This window comes from Neolamprologus brichardi, chromosome 1, assembly GCF_056152115.1.
Source record: "Neolamprologus brichardi isolate AB-2024 chromosome 1, ASM5615211v1, whole genome shotgun sequence".
NCBI classification, from domain to species: domain Eukaryota; kingdom Metazoa; phylum Chordata; class Actinopteri; order Cichliformes; family Cichlidae; genus Neolamprologus; species Neolamprologus brichardi.
In genome coordinates, this window is record NC_142104.1 from 25,471,923 (window position 1) to 25,491,537 (window position 19,615).

The following is a 19,615-nucleotide window of genomic DNA, read 5'->3' on the forward strand; positions in this document are numbered from 1 at the left end:
TAAAAATGCAAAGTCTAAATAAGAAACAGTCAAAGCGATGCAAGTTTGAAAAATAAAACTTTTAAATTTTACATTTCAGTCATCTGTGGCAAAGCTTTTCTTTAATGTACGTCTCTCACACTCGGGATAGATATTGTACAAATGCAAAAATCCCCACTGATTTGATAAACGTAAATTTAATGAGAATCATCAGTAAATGATCATTTCCTACAGATTTATTGCAGTAATGAAAAATGAGTATTGTATTTCAGTGCATGTGTTTGCACAAAGCGACAAAGCAAGACTAAAAATGAAATAAAACCTGATAATAATAACATGGAATGTGACTGATAGCCATATGCAGAAATCTGCTCTGTGAGCTGGTGGGTGCACTGAGAGGAAGTGGAGGTCAGGGCCTGGCAGAAACCCCTGTTGGGTGCAGGTGGCGAATAACTTCTGTCAGCCAAGTAATTAAGTGTCCATCACATCTTTGCAGGAGGTCTGTGCAACCCAGAAGTCTCTTCCAATCTCCATCTGTGAGAGGGACTGGATCTACAATATGGCCCACGTATGATTGCTATATATATTCTTACAGACAAAAAGATGCACTGGTAAAAATATAGCATATATTTAGTTTGAGAGACTGTTTAAACCTCTCCAAAGAAATTTGTTTAAAAAGTACTGTTTATATTCTATACCACTAATGCCATACCTCTTATGTGTAACAGACATTTTGCAGCTGAAAGCACAAACAAATTAAGAAGGTAAAAGATCTAAGTAAGCAGGAGGTAACAGCGACCTACTTAGTTATATCAAAAGTTTCAAAACAACACTTCCTAGTCCCAGGACTTAATCTTTCATTGTCAGATTGTAACAACTATATGTCACGATGGTTGAGAAGAAAGTGTTTTCGCAGTTATTCTCACACTTTAAAAACACACTATATGTTAACTTTAATAAGACTGCATGATGAACAAAGCTGTCTTAATGGAATAAGAACCTTTACATCTCTTTTGGTTCTAGGCTAAATTCAGTCTTTCCAATTATTAAGAGTTTGAAAATGTGACTTGTTGATGGGCTGATGTATTTTACCTCACTACTTGAAAGATAAAAGGGAAGTCTAATTTATGGCTGAAGATGAAAGTGTGATTGTCGAACTAGAAATAGTAGGAGATCAGCTTCCCATTTTCATCTTTTTGAAGAGAGAAATTAATCAGAACTAATGATGAAGTGGGATAATCAAAAACATTGATTTAATTTACATCGTTTCTGACCTTTAATGACATTCATGTCAAAAGCAAAGGAGAACATACAACTATGTGAAGGTGGTCTATTATTAATTCAGCCCACTGGTTCTATAGAAGTCAAATCTACATTTTATCAGATGAAGAGGAAAAACCACTTTAGTGTGATTACTTTGTAACAGTGGCAAACTCACATGACACCGAGCACCAATGTGGTCGGGCATTTTTGTGACAAGCTAGATCTTGTTACGTGGGGTTACTCAGTCTTAATGTCAGAACATGTGTGAAACTAATTTGTTGTTTTTGAAGATGGCAGCAATTAATCTCTCAAATGACCTAGCTAGATTAAATCAGAAGAAAGAGAGGATGCTACGAAAATAAATGCCAGCATTAGGGAAGAAATTACAAGATGACCTTACTGAACAATGATTTATGGATCCCCCAGTCAAGCAATTACAGCAGGTGATACCTTTGAAAATTCAAACCATGGAAATTAAATTTGCTCCTTTGCAAACTGTGCACTTGTCAAGGACATTTAAACTGTTACCCACATCCTCTGCAGCCATATCCCTCTTCCCTTAACAAATCACTCAGCTTTCAGAGCAACAGAGCATATAAGGATGGAAAAATATTATTTTTCATGTTACATAAATATTAATAAGTGAAAAAAAGAAGCAGCAGAGCTCAAAGATGTAGATTTCAGAAGTGCCAGTTAGTAGGGATTGAAAATGTGCACTTGCATGAAGTTAACCTTTTAAATGATATTTGGACAAATGACAATGCTTTGCTTTTAACCAGCACAAGCAATCTGGTATGATTTTCTCTGTTTATCACAAGAAATAGATATGGTGGGTTGTAGTCACTGTTTAGATGAAATGCAACCATCTGGAATAAGTAAAATATGAAATAGTCATTATAACTCCCACTCATCAAAATGCTTTTTCTTTTCCTTCACTAATTTTACACATCTTGCATCTTTTGCTACTTCAAATGTGCTTTGGTGATAATACTCAGTTGACCTGTTGTTTTTGGTTTTTTTCCAACACACTTTGACGTTCAACTTTACTGAAAAGAGGCATTCGGCATTCATTTCTGACACTGACAAATTTGACTATAATTGTAAATGTGGAAATTAGGGCTCTTTTTGAAACGGAAGGCTTTTTAAAAAATTCTACCATTTCAGTTTTGAAAAAGGTACTCATAAAATCAACAGTCGAACAGATATCATTATGCTGTCAGTGTACGCTTCTTTTCCACCTCACTTGTTTCGATAGAGGAGAACGATTATAACAACCTTGCTATTTTGAATCCTGTTGGAAGAAACAAATCAATCAAACTAATCTTAAGGATTATGTTCCCTCATTGGCTCTCTAAGGGACTGTTGTTAAGAGAATACCTTTGTCATGCTGCCTGTGTAAATGCTAGGCATCGAGGTACTCCTAAATCCTTACATCTGTGCCTACCACCATGACTCTCCCTTGCTACTCCTGTTGTAATAGCTCTTTCCGGCATGGAGCTGCGGAACATGAGGCATGAGGATGAAAGCAAAGTAATACACCACTCAGGTGTGTTTGGAACACATGTCTCAGTCCCGTATGCCACAGAAACATAAAACTACAAGGTAGATGAAAATACAAATGTAATATTGTTTTTATAGACAACTCTAAGCCTACAATTATCAAACATATCTGTTGGTTTAAAAAAAAACCTTCAAATTCTATTTAAGTGCAGAAGTTTTCAGCTCACCTTAACAGCTGAAAAGAATAAACAAACAAATGGAGAGTTAAATAGATAATATAAAGTAGGTATTACAAAGGCAGATGTTTCACACCATAAAGTGTACAAAATATGAAAAATGTGCTACTGTAAAGAAATTCCACTCCATAATCTTCTCTAGCATTAACATTTTGTTTGTTTTTGTTGTCGACAATTAAACTAATATGGTGGTACGTTGCCTTATTGTTGACATTTCTGTGCTTATGCAGTGTACATCCTCATAGGTTGCTTTGCAGTATTTATTTGAGTCCAGCCTCTTCGGTTTTGAAATAGCAAAAAACAAAAACAGATCTTTTAATGTTTACCTCACGGAAATGTTCACAAAGGACATGCTGAGAAAAGTAATATTTAAATAATAATAAGCGGCGACACCAACCCTTTTCAAACTGTTGTTGAGGCATAGAATAGGTAGTAAATTGTAAATGGCATTGTATCAAAACCATTCCTCCTACAGTTCTCTCAGTCATTGGACATTTGATGAGTAGCTTTGTCTGTTCCCCTCTCAATGTCAAAAAATCAGCAGGCACTCTGACTCTCTGATGGGGTCAAAGACCTTTGCCGCTGTGAGAGGGTGACCATGTTGAGTCGAGGACACGCTCTGTCATCACAAATAGACACAGAGAAACACATTTCCTGAGACATAATTCAAACAGTAGACCAGTATGATAAAAAAATAAAATAAGTGAAATGAAATGTGCACAAGCTAGTAATAACAGCCAGACATGTGGTGTCATTGCTGTGAACGTCTGCAGTTGTTATTTTTATCCTACATTTGAATCCTGTGACACATTAAATAATGCAAATCTGAATTCCCTGACAAAGGAGTGGATATGAAAAGGAAAGACATGTATGGGGCATTAGCAGAAATGGTGCCAGCGGCCTCATCATTTCATTTCCTTTAGCCCATCTATAAATGGCATGCATTTTAATCCTTTTAATTATGGATCCTCGCTACAATTACCTCAAATTAAATTACTTTGCAAACCTCAGAAGGATACATAGCTAACTGAGAAGAAGAGGATCATATTGCCAGGGATTTAACCTCAGTTTCTCTGTGACACATTGAGCTATCACCCCACCTCCTAAATCCAACTCCATATGGAACTGAAATATTGAGAATGCCTAAAAGCCCATACCGTACCCATTCTAGAACCCAATCAGCCCTCAAACTCCTCCAAATCCCCTCTTTCCCAGTCCTACTCTATTCATGGGGCTGTAGAGATTACAGAGAAGAACCCTGCCTGGCAGGCATGCCACACTTAAATAATCTCTGGGTGAAATCCCAGTGTTAATGTGGGGTTTCTGGATCATGGCACCGCAGTGCGTTGCGGCGCTCTGTGCCACGCTGGTCGCAGATGACAGCATGCACCAGGAGGCAGAAGATGTACAGAGAGAGGGCTAGACAATTAAGATGAAAGGAGAGAGGCCAAGAAGAGTGATGAGAAGCGAGAGAGAAGGAAATGGAGAATAGGAACAGACTGAAGAAAGAGAATTCAACAATGTGGCATGCAGCAATGGAGCAGATGAAAAGAAGAGGCAGGGGAAACATAGGGGGAATAGAGAGGATGAGAGAGATAGCACTGTGGAGGCGAGATAGTCCCCTGAGTGGGACACAAGAAGCTTGCCAAGGTCTAAATGACATTACTCTGCATGTTATATACTTCATGGCCTTGGGTGGGTGTCCCATGTGCCAAGAGATGCATAAAATCCTGACTGCTATTCTTACCCTTCTCAACAGCTGACCCATAAACACACTCGTCTCACACTCGAAGTGTGACATCAACCCAAGTATGCTCAACATACAAAATGAATTAATTACTTGATGTTTCAATTGCAGCGCAATAATTGCTTTAGTCCACAGGATAACCAAGAAAGTGAAAAGATATGCCAGTGAAGACGACAGCATAATGACAGGATTAGTGTGGGTCTTAAAGACTTCATCTTTCACAGATAGACATGGTAGAGGAGGGGGAGATAAAGACAGAATGACAGAGATGAATCTTTCCAAAGGAATACTCTTTAACAACAGCGCGGTGGCAGATAATTGCAGATGCAGGGGTGCTGTTTTTGCAAAATATCTGTGCATGCTCCCGAATCCTACACATTAATTTAATAATGAAAAGAACAACCCACAAAAGCCCTTAAGCTGTGCGCTCTTACTCCACCAATGGTTCTTCATTCGTGCGGGTAACCTTGTCATTACTTCATCACCTGGCCTTGATTCTTCCCTCTCTTGCCTCTCCAGTGAAATGAACTTCCCACTCAAGTCAGGACAGCAGAGTTACTCATCAAGAGCAAAAACTTGTGTGTTCAAAAGACACTTTACACATACCGTATATATCCTCCTCCTCAGCCTGCCTACAGGTGTTCTCTAAAGCATAAAGGACAAAGAGAATTATTCATACTCTCCTATAAAACATATGTTTGGTAGTAACACACAATAATGTGTATTCACAGCATTGCTGGGGCATTATGGCTATAATATATACGCTCCGGATGATGCTTGAAATGTGTGCAATTCAATAGTATAAAGTTATTCTGGCCATACATTATAAATGGAAAAATATATAAATGCAAAGAAAAAAATCATTGATATATATTCAAAGTTGTATTAACAGTTAATGCAGTCATGAATGGTGTTTTGGATAATAGGTCAAAAGTAGGTTTGTCACCATAAAAAGTGTTCACAGGCACTCTGTTTAGACAAGTTGAAAGAGTAATTAGGAGTAAATGGTATAACATTAGCTTGCGTCAAGGCCTTTGACACATCTAATTGTGTTTATTTAAGGACTTGACCTCTCGGCCCCAGGGAAATTCATTAGAAGGTGAAGCCGCCTGAATATCCAACAATGAATGTCAGAGTTTGTAAAGAACACGAGATTTTGTATGGTTGCAAGAGGCGGAGGGGCTGGCGTAAACTGTTTGGTGTGTAGATGCAGTGGGGTGAGGGGAACAATCTGTACCAGTTAATTAGCACACACAAGAGGGCACGTCTAAATCCTCCCCTTCATCTCGTGCCACTACAACAAGACCTGCTAGATTAACCTGCACATAACATCATCTCAGCCAGTGGGGCTGTCAATACACCACAATGCTGGACATCTTCTACTTAAGTAGGAATATACACATGCAAAAGGAGTATAATTAGACTTTAATAAGAGCAGGCTGATGTGTTATACTGCCATATCCAGTTCTTCTGGCATTAGCAGTTATCCATAAAATGACACAAGCTTTGCTGCTTCACATTTCTTTTTTCTCTTTTTGTGAATGATGATTTATTTTTATGTGAGTGACAAAGAAAAAAGTCAAACTTTTAAATTCAGTGAGGAAAACATGAAGAAGGATTTAAAACCGACATTATTTTAAAAACCCGCCTTTATAAATCATGCGAGGAGGACAAAATCACAGTATTTAAATAATTGCAGTACACAGCACATTTCACTCCAGGTGGAAGCACAGTATGCTGCACAAAGCATAAGCTACCACAGCAGTTGCAGCAATGAAAGCAGGTTCACCAGTATTGGTGGAGACCAGTCTCGGTACAGTAGCTCTCGCCTACGCCTCAGCTGCAAGGAATAAATGGTCACAGTGCAAACCATTTAGGAAATGGCAATGGCACTGCATTAAAGCACTGCATGAAAGTGTGATGCTGGCAGTACCACTGCATGAAACTATTCCACTATGTGAAGCAGCAGCTTCTACAGTCTTTCCTTGTTTCTGGGAGATACTAGAGAGCTGGGCCAATAGTGACACACTTTAGGGAGACAACCAGTGCCTTGTTTCCACTGAGTCAGCTGACCAATCACAACAGACGTTAAACACAATGCAACAAAACAGCAGTCTAGAAAGTGAAAAAAAAACCAATAAGTGTGAAAAATGAGCAATTTTTTTAACATTAAATTATGTAGACCTCAAAAAATTCATTCTGCAAATGAGTATAACATTCATTCTCAACTTGAGACGTGTCATATAATTTTTTAAGCACAAATATAAATAATAAGACAGTACATTCTTGTTCTATTCAAATGATACTGAACCTGACAAGGTAACAAAACAGCACTGGATTCTTTGACATGTCCAAACTGCGAGATGCATTTAATTAACTTCTCTATTACTTTGGCAGCATCACAAATTATCTCAGTGTGATAATTAACCTAATACCTCCCAATTAAAGTGATTCTAGTATATTAGCCCTCGGGAAGAAACTGCATCTAAGCTGTTTGCACATTTTATTGTAATGCAGCGGCACTAAAATTCATCAGGTTACGGCAGTAATATTTATGGGCTAATTAACTTTTTAAATCAATGTCTTTATTTAGCTTTTTTAGCTAAACCGTCCTAAAAGAATACTTGTTTAGATAATGCAACTTATAGTCCTTTTCACTTCCTTTAACGTCTCCCTGCTCAATATAACCTCCGCTTTAAACTTGACAAACATCAGGCACAAAGCACATGATCAAAAGTCACTCTCTTTCATGATATTTCTGGCCCTTCTCTCTACCGCCTTTGCTCAAAGTATTTCTCTTTCAAAGCATACATCATCATGCTCGAAAACGACTCCACTTTTTTCAATAAAAGATAAAGACCATCTTATTACCTTCCCATTAAGAACATAACATTTTGTTAAATGGACTCCTATTTAAAACACTCCTTCGAGCTCTGAGCCAGATTCAATGAATCTCAGCTGCATTTAATCAACTCTGGCTCTGCTATTTCCACATAGCCTTTTCATGATTAAGAAGAATAAAAATTCATAGTATTTGATTATTCCAAGTCCTAATTCAAAGAAGAGTCAAAGTCCCCAAAGGGTAATCTTACATATATCTACATCTACAGTATGAAATATCAATATAATTTCCATTTTAGGGCAAGTGGAAGTGACACAGGTATCAGATATAAAGCAGCTCTCTCCCTTTTCTCACTCTCGTTCTCACATGCAGGAACACACACTCGCACAATACAAGCCTGGGTGCACAGAACCAGTCACATGTGTTTAGTAACACACCATACTCAGTGAAGTGGAAGGGATTCACACACATGTGCCGTGGGTGTGTGTGGTGTGTAATGTTTTGTTTTTTTTTTGTTTTTTTACCAGCCAATTCACAACAGTCATCTTGAGGTACTTTACATTTTAACACAGTAAGTGCTAAGACAGTAATATGTTGCATCAATTTGACACTATCTATCAATCCAGAATGATGCATTTATATGTGACGCCTTTATATTCAAGACAAAAACATTAATTCCACATAAAAAAAAAATGTGAGACCAATTGGAAAGGCTGATAGCAGAGGTCATTTGGGCGTAGATTTAAGCACGCTAAGCCCATCAACCCTGATCATGAAGACTGTGAATAACAGAGCTTCTGGCAGAAAAGGTTATGAACATTGAAGATGCTTTGTAAATAGCAAAAGTGCTGCAGCACTAACAGCTGCATCAGCTGTTCTCTTCCAGACCGCTCTTGTACCCAAGAGAAAGGTCACAGTGTCCCATTTTAAGAGCCTTAACTCCAAGTGACTCATATCAGAGTCCATCATAACTGATCATGTGACACCCCAGGCAGTAACTGGCAGTTGTCAACATTAGTGAGTGCCTGTCATTTACTCAATTTCAAGCCTTTCCTGTGTTTTTCCCCTTAGCCTGTATCTGCAAAACGTCTTTATGTGATAACTTGGGCTTTAATGTTGAAACGACCTCAATTAGACCAATGTGATCTTAGTCCAGTAAAAAGAGCAGTCACATTAATGAATTAAAGGTAATAAAGGATACATCTCAAGTACTAACTCTGTGTGTTTCTTAAAACCTTCTCATATAATTTATAGCCTCATCCTCTAACTGATTTGTAGATAAAATGTGAGGATGACATCAGCTTTGTTCTAATCATGCAGCAATATGTTCCCCTATTTTATATAATGAAATTTGTCAGGAACAAAAAGTTCTATGATACAATATGTTGGCTGTTTTTCACCATGCGAACAGAATTACTTCTTCCATTTTGTCGTTTCTGGTGCTGTTGTTTTAAAGTGTGCAAGTGCAATCTTAAAGCAAACATCTGCCACTTTTACGCACCAAGAGTTGGGATGCTATCCAAAGCACATATGGCCCCCCTGATAGGGTAGGTTTACTCTTTGTCTCTTCTGTAAACCCATCTGCTGCTATGTTACATCATGCCTTTTTGTACACTTCAACTTTATTTTTTTTCCCCAACCAGCCATTTTGTTACAATGAAGAATGAGAATTTGTTTATGTTTTTATTTATTTATTTTAAGCAAGTAATTGCTTCAACAGTTGAATTCAAATTTGGAAGATGATTTGTGATGAACATTCACGTATGTGCATGGATATGTAAATGGAGCAGCAGTAATTCTGATACATTTAGTGTGCTATTTATAATAAAGATCAGCATCTGATGCTAGCAGAACCAGGGAAGGATAGAGAGTTTTTTATTCCAATTTACCAAGCTAATTTTGAAGGGCCTAAACTCCACTGTTGTACCATTTAGCATGCGTTGCGCATATCATCCACTGCAGCAAATAATAGGCATCAAAAGGGATAGTGCTTCATGTGCTTCCATTCATTATATGATATTTGCATATTGTGTGACACTACATTACTTCCAAATTAGTTTCAAAATTAAAATATGTAAATTAGTAACCATATCATGTTTGACGCCATCACAACCCCTAATGGTCATTAGTGCTTGTGACTCTAAGTTTGACTTTAAGCTTTGTGACTCCTGTTATGTGTTTCATTTTCATATGTTAATGTGGCTTGCTTTAAAGTAGCCTAAGCATTTAGTTATAAAACCACACAGACACACACACAAACACACATATCTATATATACACACAACATTTTTGGTATTGGAAAATTTCTTGTACACTGAGTTCTGTTGAACAATCAAGTTGGAGTAGGATCTGATTGCACAGTTCACTCTCCGTGGAGTAAAAAAGAGAAGGATTACATTCCACTACATGGAATCTGAAACCAGCAGCTATAAACAATGAATGACAGGTAAAACTGGAAATCTTGGCCTGGATATTTGTTACCCACTATTCCTGATAGGCAGGCTCACATGGAAACCCTGTAATATTGGCTGATGCGATGTGATATGAAATAGTTTATTTATCTAATAATGTGGAAAAATTCCCAATTTTCTTGGGAAAATTTGTTGTCCCAAGAGGCTAAATTACAAAATAGCTGAAGCGTTCCTAATATTAATCAGATCAACCATTCTATAATAAATCTAACTAAAATGAATATATGGAAACACAAAATACTTCAAGTCTTCGTTCAGACTCTTACTTTATTTCCATATATTTTCTTTCCCTACTCACATCTCTTCCTTTATGTGGCCCACGCAAACAAATAGCTATTGAAAAGGGTGACAGCTAATTAGCAAATGACTGCAAAAAGTATAGCTTTCATCATTGCTTTCCTTTCATTTATGAATTTTATTTGTTTTTACATAGTGCCACTATATTATACTGAAAAATAGGGGAAGATTAGCATTGTCAGTGTGGATTTGTTGTGGCAAAACTTAGACAGACTTTGCTCACCATAGGCTTGAACAAAATAAAAAAAAAGTTCAAATGCAGTTGTCAACCAACAGGAGCATTTTAGAGGCATGAAATAGAGACAAACTATCATATTTTTCTTTCTTGCATTGCTTGCAGACATATCATTAACTGAAACTGCTGGATGCTGTGTGCTCTGTGGTTCACTCGCTCTCAATCCTGTGTGTTAGTAGATGCTCCATTGTTTTTAGGGGAGTTCAAATGAAGATTTTTGACAGCTGTAGGAGCCCCAGAGCAAATAAACAAGAGATTGGAAATGGATTAAGATTTATTTATCTATGAAAAACAGTTACCAACAATTGATTAAAAATGTTTCTACTCAATTTGTAGTTCTATCTGTAACAGACATATTCATTTGCCTGCAGTGTATCATCTAGCGCCATTGTGCAAGAAACGAAAGAACTGGGCAACATGTACCAGTGATACAATTTTTAGGGGCTGCATTACCATTTATTTACCATGTATTAATAATAATGGTTGATGCTGACACGCTTGTGCGAGCATTTTTTGATGAGGATGATAATGACCAGGTTGGCCTTGATACCCTGTGCCTTCAGTGAATTCTCCAAATACACATTGTGTTTTATTTTCAATTATGTGATTAATATTTAATTTTTAATATTGTTTTGCATTAATTGTTGTTCTAATGGAAGCACTGTGAAGCCCTTTGAGCTCAGGATGTTTGTGTAGCCCTCAGCAGTGATTAAGGACTATCCAAATAAGCCCTTTGCTTTGTAGGGGTGTGTGGGTGTATGCCAGTGAGTGAGTGACATAGGAACTTGCACCGAGCAAACAGTGAGTGTGTGGTTGTTGTTTGTGAGCTTTACTCTTGCACACTCTCTACATTTCCTTATTTGTTGAGCAAGATTATGTTGTAAAGTGAGACTTGTATGATCTCAATATATTTGTGTCCAAAGTATCTGTAAGTATCTTGGGGTTTACATATATTGCTGGATGTTGTAGTGTTGACATTACTGCCTCTGGAAAATGGAGTTTTAATCTGAGCAAGAGAAGCCATATTTGCTCAGATGTTAACAAGAGCCACATTAGTTGTTGAGGAACCAGAACATACTGATAAACCTGGACTACAGGAAATAAGACATGCATGGACTGAGAACATAATATTGATTTGACAGGTGATCACATGACAGAAGCTAAATGCAAAAATAGGGGACCTGCAGCATCATAGAAACCAATGAGCATGTATCTGCCACTGCCACAGTTATCATAGAAACAATTGGTATAAGATGAAGGATACATGCAGTGAGAGCCTCCAGTGGCAATGCGTCTTGTGGATGGAGAGATTTTTGTATTACGTTTTTTTTTTCTTTTTGTTTGGGAGGGGGGGCATTTTGTGGCATTTTGTTATCATACATCTGAATGGTCTAGACTGTCAAAGTTGTCAAAACATCTGCCTTTATAGAGTATGTCCTCATACTTGATCAACTAATCATGCAATTTCTTAGCTGCCACTGACTTTGATTAATTCCCAGTATGGGTGTAATTATTTTTTTCATATGATGACATAGAATTCTATGAAGCGTTTCCTTTTCACATGACTTTATGCCCTACTGGTCATCAGATACCCAGCTAGCAAGAGGAGGAGAAAGAAGCTGCGGATGTCAAGACAGGAAAACTCACAATGCACAGAGGTTTCAACCAAAGGTCCACCACTATGAGGAACGGTAAGTGGCAGGAATGTGTCAGAGTCACGATCCAGGATGAAACGAGGACCATCCGTAAAGTAATCAGCAAGGTGGTCTGCTACAAGAGTGCCTCAGGCAGCTGAAGACAGATGTTCTTATAAGAAACAGGAGCAGGAAGAATCACTGAAGAAGGTGCCCCTCCATGTGATGCCCCACTGACAGATTGAGAAGTGGTTGACATCAAGAAATTCTACCAGTAGCTATAAAAGGCTAGCATAAGGAGAGCACAGAGGCCCTGATCATGGCAGCAGAAAAACTGCCCTAAGCCGCAAATCCATGGAGGCAGAAGCCAACCATGGCCTACATGACCCAAGTAGCAGGCTGCGCAAAGGTGGACTGTCATTAACTGTCGCAGGCACCATCACTGTTTGTGTTCATAGACAAATCTAGACAGACATATAATTCCAACAGAGTTTCAAAGTGATTTTGTTGTTTGAATTATGACAAATCAAGATGTAGTCATTTTGGTGTCCTTGCTATATTGTTACTAGATTTGTAAATTAATATAATTTTTCACATCATGAACTGGTCTTGGAGCAGTAAGTTCTGTGTAGAACGTTTCAACGCAGACGGGCTTTACACGTTACAATAAATGGAAGATGCATTGGACACACTGCATTGTGGACACTAATTTACAACTGTGTGTATGTTTATAGCGGAAATGTACACATTTGTCCTTCACTGGGTAATGTAGGCTCGAGGGAATAAATACATTTTGATGTGTGATATCTTAAAAGCCTTATATAGCCACAGTAAGTCTATAATAATCTGACATCTCAGGCGGGAAAAATAAATTATACTTGAGGTTTTAAGGAGATCTTCTTAAGGAGATTGTGTTTCCATCCCATAAATTTCACATACAGTGTCTGTCACATATTTGTTTCTATTTCTATCATGTTCAAAGCCCTTCTTGTTCTGTCTTTTATTTTGATTTTTAATTAAAAAAAACACCTTAAAAATGGAAACAAGTCTTCACTGCTCTTAAAGTGGAAACAACAAAACAATGAATTGACATGACAAGATATTTGTTTGGACAAATAGGTGATACCAGTATTGATATATTGGTTAAAATATTTCTTTAGCATGCATGCCTGCGCTGTTATTTCACCTAACCTGAAGCACAAACCCTCTCAACAGTGGAATTTGCATTTCATTATTATTAGGCTTTGTGCCAGAGTGAGAAAAAAGTGCAAAGAAACACAATCGTATGTCCATACGTGGCTCAGTATAACCACCATGGTGATCAGGCTTCATTCCCGTTCACTGGTATTTTTTCGTTTTCGATTGCTTCACATACAAAGCAAAGATAAATATCCAGCAAAACGATCTGACAAAAGCTTTGCACTCAAAATCCTTTAATAATACTTTAAAATAGACAGACATACATGTCCAAAAAAGAAAGAAAAATAACCGTAGACAAACATATTTTGGGGTGATTCAGCACTCCATTTGAGCGTGTGAAGACTCAGCAGCATACCAACCAGCAACACTGTCATTTCATCTGTTTTTTTTTTTTTTTGGATTTGTTCCCTTCCTCACAGCAGGTTAACTGTCCCCAGACAGTGAGACTCAGCTCTGCTTCAGGGTCTACAGAGTAGGGACACTAGATAGACAGACAGGCCTTGTATTCAGGCAGAGCCGATAGGCCTGGCAAGTGTGTCCTGTTTGGCATTTAAAACACCTCCGCTCACTCTTATGTCGTGGGAGAAGTGACGGACCTGACAGGCTCAGTCTCTTGGGAGCCACTGGGCCTCTTTCCAATCTCCCTGGGTCAGTGCGGGGGTGAGACGCCAGTGAGGAGCTCCTGGCTAGAAACACTAATTATCATGGCTGCTTGCATTTAGTAGCACTGTGTTCAGCACTAGGTAGTGTGCACCTCCTGGTCACGCTGTCAGATACCTCACAGGACTGGCTCTAATTGTGGAGATTGTAAAGCTATGGGTGTTTAGGTTCAAGCTGCCAAAGGCAACTCTCTGCATCACTGACTTATGTAAATAAATGGGTAAACAAACAAGAATTTAATGCCACACCCCCAATTTACTGCTGCTGTTGATATTGTTTGTACGTGGTGTTAATAATGGTCCTGTTTTTAATTTGTGTGGAATCTTTTGATTGGTGGATCAGGGAGCGGTCCTGTCACAGATGGTGCACGTACTTACACCGCACTGCTGTGCTCTCACTAACACACACAGTAATGCCTCTGCCCAAACTCATGATAATTTAATAAATGCCTGAAGGCAGAGTTTGAGGCAGTGGACAAATATAAATATTAATTAACACACCAGGGACCCAAGTAGTGTGTGAAAACTTCTCTGCCTATTGGCTGCTGCCATATTAAAGGAAACTCCGGTCAGATTTTTAATGTGGTTTAGAATATGGATTAGAACTTCAAACATTAACTTCTAAAGTTAACGTATTCTCACTTACAGTTGGAACTCAATGTAAGTTGCTGTAAGGGCAACATGCTTAAAAAAATGAATTAAAACATTTTAAAAATGGGTGGTTGACTTTGAGGAGTCAATACGTATTCTTTGACATGCTTTATAACGTGTAACTCACTAATGATAGTTACTCGTCAAAGTCTCAAACCTCTCATCTCGTGGCACGTGATCAATGCAAAGAAAATTATGGAGTCATCGTATGGAGTCCTTCTGCATTCTTCTAAAGACTCTGAGCGTTTGGATACAGAGCATCAACAGTGTGTCTGTGTGGCAGCTTTGAGGGCCCCTTAAATCTCTTAACTCCTACACTGTCTGACTTTTGCGTAGTAAAACTGAGGGAGTGAGCAAGTGGGATGTGTGACAGCTCGTGCTGAAAGAGGTGGGCTGAGTCTTGACATTTCTCATTTCCTTCTACATCGACGGCAGCCCATGCTAGTCATCTAAACAGCTGTCACTCCCACAGTGTTATTGATTACAAAGGTCTCCGAGTTAGTATAAGTGCTACGTGTTATCTAGTATGTAGTACTGAATTTAATACGTTTGGTGTATTTTAAATACAGGAATCCGGTGATGTGAAGATTAACCTGCAGACCATCTGCACACTGTGTAGTTATCATAGTACAGTTTTTAAGGTGTGTGATTAGGAAAGAACAAAAAATGAAGAGCTGTATAAAGGCCACAGCTCGATAAGCACTGATGAGAAACACGGCTTCTAGACATAATTGTTAAGGTCGCATAAAATGCAGGTAGCAATGTAATTTCACTGCAACACGCCAGTATTTATCAATTAAATTAAAACATTTCATAAGTTTATAACACACAATGCAAATAACTCTCCGAACGCTGCTGGCGATTCCTCCCTTGAGTGAAATCCCTGCCATGTTACTTATCCAAGCGAATTCTCGCGTGCAGTCACAAAAGAGCCAAGATAACATCAGCTGGCAGGTTAAGCTTGAACTGAACACACACACACAGAAGCTCAATTACTTAGCCTACACCACAGTAATAAAAAAAATCCCTAATAATTAAAAAAAGCGATCTGCATGATTGATGTAGGTCAGGTTTTCAGGTTCAATTTAAGGGACCGAGTTTTCAGTCCAACATGGTGTAGTCTATGATGTAGTTTTGTCAGTGGAAAGGCTAAGACATCAAGACATACATTATAGGAATTTCTTCAGTGATTGAGACAGCACTGGACAGCTGTAGTGACATACATGCTCAGCTGAGTTCTTTCATGTGTGAATTACAAAGCCGTAGACAAACAATGAACTCTCTCATCTCTCATAAGGAGAGTGCTGAAGTGCCAGGTAGAGGGAAGAGAGATGGGTGTGAGTTTTTTCTGCCAACTGTCTATACTGCCTTACCCTGAACCATCACAGTTTGGCACACATACTGTAAACCTCTTTTTTTTAAGGGAATGTCTTATACAATAAATGTTATGGCTACAAGTTGGCAAGGAACACTTGTGGTTTAAATCGCCTGGTCAGCACTTCAACCCCAGCAAAACTACTGTGTAGTACTGACTGACTGATAAATCTATGACATAAAAATAATACAGACAGGGATTCTAGGGAGGAGAAGCTAAAGGTGTAAAAGTTGGGTAGAAATAAAGGATAACACAGGGTAGCTGCTTTAACAAAACATAGGTAATTTAGTGTATACAGTAAAGTTTGTCCATATTTGCTGTAACTTAGACATGGAGCACATTAAACGTAAAGAAGTCTGTATAGCAGAATGCAAAACCTACTTAGCTGAAAACAAAATCTTCCAGGTTAGAGGTGACCAAAATGCAAACTACAGATCATTTGAAAATGTGAAAATGTATCCGAAACTCATTAGTTTTTCAAAAATAATTTCCAAGTGAGATGCTGACCATTTTAAAGTTAAAAAGTTTGAGTTTAGTCCCTTAAGGATTGCCCTCTGTAAATCATAGTGTAAACTCCACTAAACACTTTATCTGAGTAATGCTGTCTACCATGCAAAATTGCAGCTTGTAATGGTGGATAGATTAAATGGAATCACTCTCACCTAGTGGCAAATTCCACACCAGTAAGCAACAAATGACTTGCCAAGCTCTGGGTGACATTTCTAGGGATTAGCTCATGATGTTAGAGGTTGAGGCAGGACCCAGTGGGAGGGACAGTATCATAACATACTCCGCTCTAACAAACACACATATACTACCTTTTATTTAACTTATATATATTTCTAATAAAACCTCTAAATCCTACAAACTAATTGAAATAATTAATTCAAAGCACATTATTGAAAAAGCAGGAAGTGCTGGAACTGACAGACCTCTTCTTGTACCTATGCATTTCTACTGTATGTATTCACTGTCGGCTTAAGTGTAAAGGATGGATGCAAACTGGAACAGATGAGAAAATCAAAAATGTGGCTTTTTTTCAGAGGACCCTAACCTACAATTACTTACTGGCTCCTGACTTTATTTTTAGTCAGTAACTGATTGCCTTGTTCTGTATGTGTGTCTCCAAATAAGTGTGCCTATATCGCAGCCTTGCCTCTTGTTTTGTTTCATAAGGGTAATGCATGCAGATATGACATTGCATTTGTTTATTTTCCATTTCCATTTCTTCTTTCTTCAGTCAAGTTGGGTCTTGTACTTCAGAATATTCCTCACCTTTGTTTTGACCCATTGCCTTTAGCGCAACAGTGTGAACTGAGAGAGGGGAAGTGAAAACAATGCAAAGGTACACTCTAGCTTCTTATACAAAATCAACTATTAATGCTGATGATGGAAATGTGGTCTGAGTAATGATGAGCTGAGGTAGGTAAGGAAGTGAGGATGGACGGAAGCAGCAGGGATAAATGAAAGGAAGCAGTTGATGTGTGGAGTGAACAGAAGAGAACGTATAGGGAGGGTGTTGCACCTCCGCAAAATGCTTCAGCTTGGAGTATACACATAAAGGCAATGACATTAGCTGAGTCAGAATACCGTCAATCAATTTTCGGTCTCCTATAATTAAATTACAATGAATTACATTTAAATGGTCAGCTTGGGAACTATAGGATCCCTTTAGACACCTCTAATGTGCAAAATCACTATGATGAAAGGTTGAACCACAAATAGAAAAACTTTATCCTAAAGGTTGTTTTTATTTACCACTACAGCCAATGACAAAACACCACTACCAGTTCTCTGTACACTTCAAAAACATGAATGTACATCTTAAAATACAGCTGATCTGAGTTTTCTTTTACAGTTTTACAAAAAATGTAAAATGTGGTTTGTTTGGTTTTTTTTTTCCCCCATGAGTATAACGTCCACATTTAAACTCTAAATGTACTTTATAATAAAGTGGCCTCGCTTTCATTTTTATATGATATATTCTGCAATCAAGGACCATGGACAGAAATTTTGCACAGTACAAGTCATCATATTATCATCGCATACACAAAGTGAAGCCAACCACAGCAAACCTCTGTGTTTACCTGTGACATTACTATGTGGCAGAGCTCGCTATTGACCACTGGATTTGTCAATAGTGTAGGTAAATAACTGAATCAATGATCCATGCCAGGCTGTGATATATCAGAATTACTATACATTCCCTTATACTATCAACCACCATCGCAGTGTCAGCCTGTGGGAAACTCTACCTTTATTCTTTCGCTGTGCTGTTGTCGACGCAGAGAAGCTCTGAGTGTTTGCAAGAATTTCTCTTCTCAAATCTGCTTATTTTGTCTATGACCTTTTCCCGCTTATCACTTGCAGTATCAGTATGCATTCTACTCCTACAGTGATTACTTCTCACTCTGTCAGCTCACCTTGACTTTACCTGTCATCCCTCTGTCTATTTTTTATTTTTTTCTCACCTCTTATTAGTTGTGCCTATCTGAGTCTGTGTTAAGTACTCATCTTTCTGTCTCCTTCTCTGTCACACACACACACACAACTTCATCAGCTATTTCCTCAACTATTAATTCATTATTTTGTTAAATATCAATGAAAAAGAACCCAACACAAACTGAAGAAAAGAAAATGTTAATCCCATTCCTCATACGGCATCCACAGGCAACCTTTACCTTTACTTTAAAATCATAAAAATATTGTCCTAAAAAGTGCTAAAAACTATGAATGTATTTGTAAACATTCCAAATTAGAGCAATACTCCTTACTAGTACATTAGTTTCATGCTTTTACCAGTTTGTATGACACAAACATCATCATTCACACGAATATAGGAGTAAGAAGTACTTGAACATTTCTTGTAAAACAAAAAATATATATCTAAGCCACTATTCTGTCTGAAAACAGAATAACATTTAGCAGTATCTACCGAATACCAAGAGTAAACATGTTGTCCTCTATTGCCGTGAAGCCCCTGTCAGCCTGTCACTAACAAATATGTCACCTTTGTTGACCCTTAATTGTTGATCTGCCTTCAGCTATTCAGTGTCATTTTAAATACTTGAGTGCAGCAGTGAGATGCATCATGCTACCACGCTGTGTCAAAATCAGATCAACAGTCCCTGAAATATTGTGCTTGACACATGGGCGAGCAAACAAATAATTCAGGACCTCTTATGTTTTCTTGCATTTGCAATAATTTAGGAATTATTTTAGATCTGACTCATCACAAGCGATGCCTGACAATATATTGTATTTACACGTTGTATTTACATAGAAAATGTCAAAGTGGTTCTAGCCCAGTAACACTAACCTATTTTAAACTGACATTTACAAGCATCAGATGCTTATTGGATTATATATTATAACTGTATTGTTCAATTATGCTTCATAATGTGTTTCATATTTGGTGAAGTAGTAGATGTGTGGAAGTTTTGTACTCATAGTACAAAAAACATTATCATTATAAGAAATTAATATCTTAATGAAACCACACGCAAATTACTTTACAAAAAAAAAG

General features: G+C 37.9%; 1 protein-coding gene across 2 annotated transcripts in view; it reads right to left on the reverse strand.

Moving 5' to 3' along the window:
- pcdh9 (protocadherin 9) overlaps positions 1–19,615 on the reverse strand; it is a 191,179-nt gene that overhangs the window by 14,777 nt on the left and 156,787 nt on the right. The window lies entirely within an intron of this gene.